Below are 6,821 nucleotides of genomic sequence, written 5' to 3'. Positions count from 1 at the left end.
GTATATATTCAGTCTGTATTTGCTCTTGTGTGTTGTACTTTGTTTAGTCATGTGTTTCCTTGTTTTCTGGGGTTCAGCCTTCGTCCACTCCACTACTCCTGCGCTGCATCTGATTACTGTTACTGCCCACGTGTTTATGGCTTTCGTCATGTTTCCGGCGTTGAGTTTTGACTTGAGTATCGCCTTAAGTCTCTGCATATATTCTTTCCAGATCGTGTCCATCATCTCGTGGTGTTTTACATTCTCTCCTATTATTCCCAGGTATTATTATTATTATTATTATTATTATTATTATTATTATTATTATTATTATTATTATTATTATTATTATTATGGGTGTTTTTTGGACGTCAAACAGATTTTTCCTTCAAACTGAAAAATCCTGTCAATTGGTAATCAGCTGATCGGTGTTCATGACGCAAGGCGCCAAAAAAGGCCTGAATACCTCACGATTTCATGTTGATTTTTCAGCCATTGGTATTAGTTTACTTGTCTTACCGAAGGATTTCCTGGGGAGAGAGAGAGAGAGAGAGAGAGAGAGAGAGAGAGAGGGAGAGAGAGAGAGAGAGGTGGAGGATAACAATTATATATATGTATTCTTTACTTGAGTCGATAAGTAATCCCTTACTCCTAAATATTGGCAGAGCTTACTGTTAAATGATTCAGTTTTATTTGAACAAACTAATTGATCTAATACAGCGACACAACTACGATTTAGTAATTTCTTGCTCTGAACAATGAACACAGATGCAAAAGCGCTGTCGTATATTTGCTCTATTTTTATTTCTCTTTTCCATTTTTTGTGAGTTTCTATACACCTTTTAGTTTCTAATTCTCCTTTTCGTTTATCACTATCCCATTGTTTAGTTTTGACTTTCATTTCTATCTTTGTCTTTTCCTAGATTTATCTTGAATTCAGGTTTGCCTTTCATAAAAATTTACTGCTGCTGGTTTCCACATATTCCTTTGTCCGTGATTCTCTCTTTAAATATTTCACTTCATTATAGATGCTCCTATCTCTTCCTGTCATGTACCAGTGACTTTGAAATTTTTTTTTTTTTTTTTGTGGTGCCCTCTATATTCCTGTATGTCACATTTTCAGTCCTCTAAGCAATTCAGTTTCTAATTCTGTTAAATATATTGCATTCATTCCCTACATTTGTTTATTTTCATTAAGGTAATCTTTGGTTCAAAAATAATCCATTTTCAATATCTACCATCGATTAAAGTTCATTATTTTTATTAATACCTCAAAAACAATAACAAACCCACAGCGGGATAAGCGCCAGCATTGAGTTCTTCATTGGACAGGTGGTTATATTCCTCGGCTAGCACTCTGCTTGCCCAGCGTTCGAGTCTCCGACCGACCGATGAAGAATTGCAGAAATTTATTTCTGGTGATAGAATCTCATTTCTCGGATTCCACAATGAGCTGTAGGTCCCGTTGCTAGGTAACCAATTGGTTCTTAGCAACGTAAAATAAATCTAATCATTCGGACCAGCCCTAGGAGAGCTGTTAATCAGCTCAGTGGTCTGGTTAAACTAAGGTACACTTAATTGTACCTTAGGATGTTTACTGTAGGCACTACTAAAGGGCATTTGCAACGTCGCGTCGGCCACTAGTGCACCCACTTTTAAGTCTAATGCCTTATTTTCATTCCAGCTTCTTTTATTCAATCTTGCTGTCCAGCACCTCTAACTATCACTAATGCAACTATGGTTTTTTTTCTGCTACATGTTTATATCATTGTATTTCATCTCCTTTATTTCCTAGATCTCTTTATTTTGCTGTCCAACCACCCCAACTCCCTCTTTTCACTATCTTAAGCACTGAATAACCTAAACGCCCCAGTGCTTGGCTTGACACCCTAAATTTCATCATCAAAAACAGTTAACAAAAACATAATATATATATATATATATATATATATATATATATATAAATATATATATATATATATATATATATATATATATATATATATATATATATATATATATATATATATGTGTGCGTGTGGCTGTGTGTTAGGTGATATATCAAATGCAGTCTCACTGTGACCGGGCGGGCTTCCGTTAGTATAAAATTTGGTGGATTATTCGTGAATGAGGATCACAAACTCTAATCTCACTTCATCCTGATGTGAAATTAATGACCAGCTTTGTATGAAGCCGATGAATACCGAGAGCATCATTACTAAAATACTGTATACCCGGCTATTAATTCATTTTTATGCATATTTGACAGGGGTGATTAGGGTAAATGACACCGAATGTCGGCTGGGGAATTTTGTTTCCATGGTTATTAAAGGGTTTTCCATGCCTGGTTTTGCCACCATAATTTTTAAGAGTGTGTCAAGTTGCATAAAATGTAATACAACGACAGACTTCCTTTGCCCTCTCCTTTACCTGACCTACCTGTCCTGTTCTCGCTCGTAACACCAGGCAGGCTGCTGCTGTAATAAGCACGTCGTTTTCCAGTATCAGGTTCAATACTGCTCAGTTTTCCAGGAGTTTCTTTTTGGCAACAACTAAAATCTAGAGCAGATTGCCTAGTGCTGCTGTGGAGTTCCTGATCTCCAAATGTTTAAGCCAGGTGCAAATTCGTTCCTGCTCTCTGCTGCTGACGTCTCCTGAATTCAGGCGTACTGGTTTTATTTTCTATTCCCTTGTATTTGTTTACTTACCACCTTTTCCTATAACCTTTCGCTCTTTGGGGGGCGATTTCAATTTGGAGCCCTCTTGAATCTGTGGCCTGTTGACTCTTTCCATAAATATTATCAGGATTAAAAAAAGGAAGGTAAATTAGTATCTTTTATAAACAGATTATCAGTGACATATTCATTAGGTAAAACTTGGGTAAATTGTGGAAGAATATGTGAATCTCTAAGAAAACAGGATAGTAAATTCATTTAATGTAGACACAATGGCTATCACACATGTTCAATGACAGGTAATGACGGGTGCCGAACTTATTTTGAAATATTTAAAGAAAATAGTTTGACTTTTACTGTATATGGCTTTGGAAAACGATGCAATGGTCAAAGATCACTAAGGTAAATTATTTCATTGATAAAAACCAATGTTCCAATAATGAATCTCGAATACCTGTTACTAGAATTTATGTACTGCTGTTTGAATTATTCCACACTGATTGTGGAATATGAAAAAAGAAGCCATGCTGTATGCAAAACATAAACAAAAGACGATTACCTTTACAAATATCATACTATGAATATACAGAAGTCCTGATAAAATGTCCAATATTTTCACTTGTTTGATTATGGGGTTGTAAAGCTTAATAAGCATTTATCAAAGTGTCTTACGTCATAAGAGCATCATCAATATCTTCCATTGTTATCATCATCATAACCATTTTTAATGATGGTAATACTATCTTTATTTACATAGCATTTTTTTGCAGTATCATAGAATGAAGCGGGAGAAGCAATTCTAACAATAATCACATTTAAAAGAGAAAAATAATCATAGTAAGTTTAAATAAAATGTCATATTTTCTGAGCGAATAAATCCATAATCATTGTTTGAGCTCTATAAGAAAAAATGATTAGCATTTACAAGAGAGTGATTATCTTGGCATGTACAAAGGAATGTTGCATGTTCTGCACGACTGAATACATAAGCACTGCTTACATCGCATAAAGGAAAAAAAATTAGTTATATTTCAAAGAGAGAAACTATCATAGCATGTATAAAAGATAAGTTAAATTTCTACATGACAGAATACATAAATGCTGTTTTAAATGCGGGAAAAATGAAATTATACTGAAACATTGGTGTGTGATCAGTGAAACCGCAGTGGGAACAAAGACTCTCTCTCTCTCTCTCTCTCTCTCTCTCTCTCTCTCTCTCTCTCTCTCTCTCTCTGTCTCCTGACGGACCACTCGCCGTGAAGATAATTAAATCCGGCGAAATCTATCAACTGCGAAGCTTTTGTTTCGATTCAGTCGGGAATAACTCCGCAGATAGCGACGCTCCATTGCGTCGATGAAAAATGAAAAACAAAAGATGAAAAGATGAAGAATGAGATGAAAGTTGAAAAGTTGAAGGATATAAAGATGAAAGATGAATATATGAAAGATGAAAAGGTGAACGATGAAAAATTAAAGCGAAAGAGGTGAAAGATGAAAGATGAAAAGATGAACGATGAAAAATGAGAGATGAAAAGATGAAAAATGAAAAGGATGAAAGATGAACAAAGACAAGTGGACTTGAAAAGAAGAGGTAAATGACTGTCGAAATGTTTTCGTTTGATGATGAAGAGCCTTGGTCTAAGCACGAGATGGGAGATAATTCAGGTTGGATTCAACAAATCAATTGTCTAGGAATGGAAAGAGAAAGATTGAAAGAGAGGGAGAAAAACTGACAGAAATACAGACAGACAGAATGCTGTGTATCAAAAGCTATGAAGCAGCTATGTAGGAAAAACTATGATAAAAACGAAAGCCAATATTCACCACTTATTTAAAATTGACTATGTACTTAGTGTTACTATGTCCTCATGGTATAGAGTCGATATATTAAGTCCCATCACCACCAGATAATTCCTCAGATTACAACAGTAGGATTAAAATCAAAAGAATTCATGGTTCTTTTTCGAAAATGAGGATTGAGTTATATAGGCACCAACCATGCAATGGATGTGGACTGACGAAAGGACCCCTCACTGAGCAGTAAATATCCAGTTGACACAGAGGGTTTTCTTCCAGCCTGGCAGCTTTTCGAACATTCTAGCAGAGACTTCATTATGGTAGACCACAATGCCATGAGGAAAATACCCCTCGGACATTTGGAGTCGACCCATCACCTTGACGAGGAGACTTCCCAGTCCACACCTCCTGTACATGACATCAACCCACAAACAGCCCACAGTTCCGTAAGGGCTAGCGCCGACCTGCGCGATTGGTGTTGCTTCTTCTTCTGCAAAACTGATGTCATTTAAATCGATGATCTCCTCCACAACATCTGGGTCTAAGTAAATTCCCAGCATTGGCAAGTTTTCTGCCAAGCTGCAAATAAAATCTAGAGAAGCATCCTTCCAGTATTCGTTACATTCCAGCATTTTCTGGACGCCTGCTCTACCCAGTCTCTGGACCTTCATGCCTGCTGGACACCTGTTTCAGAAAAAGTAAGACCATTCAGGCTGTTTACAAACCAGTAAAAAATGCGCCGAATCTTCTTCGGCTCAATCGAGTTTTCTGTACAGCTGCTACAGCATAGAATCAAGGCCACCGAAAATAGATCTATCTTTGGGTGGTATTGGTATAATGCTGTACGAGCCGCAGCCCATGAAACTTTAACCACAGCCCAGTGGTGGCCTGTCCTATATCGTTGCCAGAAGCACAATTATGGCTAAATTTAACCTTAAATAAAATAAAAATCACTGAGGCTAGAGGGCTGCAATTTAGGATGATTGACGATTGGAGGGTGGATGATCAACATACCAATTTACAGCCCTCTAGTATCAGTAGTTTTTAAGATCTGAGGGCGGACAGAGAAAGTGCGGACAGAAAAAAGTACGGACGGACGAAAGACGAGAGATGAATGAGTCAGTGGTCAGTACCTAAATCTTATGAAGGGTCTTCTTTCTTGACTCTGCTTTCTTTTTATTGCTAAAAAAAACAATGACTACTTCACAAAAACTTCCCAACTAGTTACTTCTGAATATAACAAAACTTGATTGATTTATTTATAAAATTTAGGCCGTCAAACTAAAACTAAGACAATGAAAAGAAGGGGTTGGAGTGTTTGGGCAGAAAGATAAAGAAATCCAGAAATTAAATGAGAAGAAATACAGCTGTCTAAAGGTTGACAATCCAACAGCTATCCTAGGAAGTGAAGGCAGCGGTGTTTGACAGTAATCCTGATGAAAGGAAGGAGAAAAGGGGCTAAGGTAAAAGGACAAAAAGTGGGTGCAGCCAAAGGGCCGAGGGGGCATTGCAAACTTCCTCTATGGGGCCATCATGAAACTTACTTTGATTCTACTTTTGATGGGTTGGATATGAAAGGGGGTGCTTTTCACATTCTTCCACCCTGTAAAATTTCTGTCAAAATTTAAATCAAAGTCTTTTTCCTATGTCCTTGATCTTTGCTTCTATCCCTTTCTACTGGTTTTCATCTGATTTTATTTCTAGTCATCTACTTATTTCACTACCTGTCCCTCCCACTTCTCATCAGGTGGAAAAATCACAACTTTCAAGATACAAGTTTACATTCGTCTTTCTGTAGCTTCTTCATTTGTAATAAGTTACATTCTTCCTAAATACCTCCTGCCACAAAAATCAGAATTTATGAATTCTCACACATCCAATGGCTCCATTTTCTTTGTAAGTGTCAGCTGCTGAGTTGAACAGACTTCATATACATACTATAAAAATTTTTCTGTCTTCCTAAAATTCCCTCCTTTGTCGTCACTGTCAAGTGAGTAATGGCGAGTATAAAAATACAATTTGTTAGGCCCTTTGAGTGGTAAGCTTACAGTGTACATTAACTGGTGAACTGAACATGGCATTAAAAGTTCCTTGTAACATTCCTTCACCCCAGTTGCTACAACTTATGCTTTTCAATATTTGATTCATTCTATAATTGCAATTTAGAATCGTTTGCCCAATTTCTCTAACTTTAATTATAATTTTGCACTGCTCACTGGAAACGAAATTGTTCAATCTAGAAATGTGATTCTGTTGCCTTGTTAAACTACTTTAAAACAGCAAAGCTTAAAAGGGAGAGTCATCCACGTAGGACCTACCTCAGAGGACTTTCTTGTCGAGTTTCATAGGCGTAACATGAATCCTGGTTTT

The sequence above is a fragment of the Macrobrachium rosenbergii genome, chromosome 3 (genome assembly GCF_040412425.1).
Source record: "Macrobrachium rosenbergii isolate ZJJX-2024 chromosome 3, ASM4041242v1, whole genome shotgun sequence".
Classification (NCBI taxonomy): Eukaryota; Metazoa; Arthropoda; class Malacostraca; order Decapoda; family Palaemonidae; genus Macrobrachium; species Macrobrachium rosenbergii.
This window is presented reverse-complemented; position numbering follows the sequence as displayed.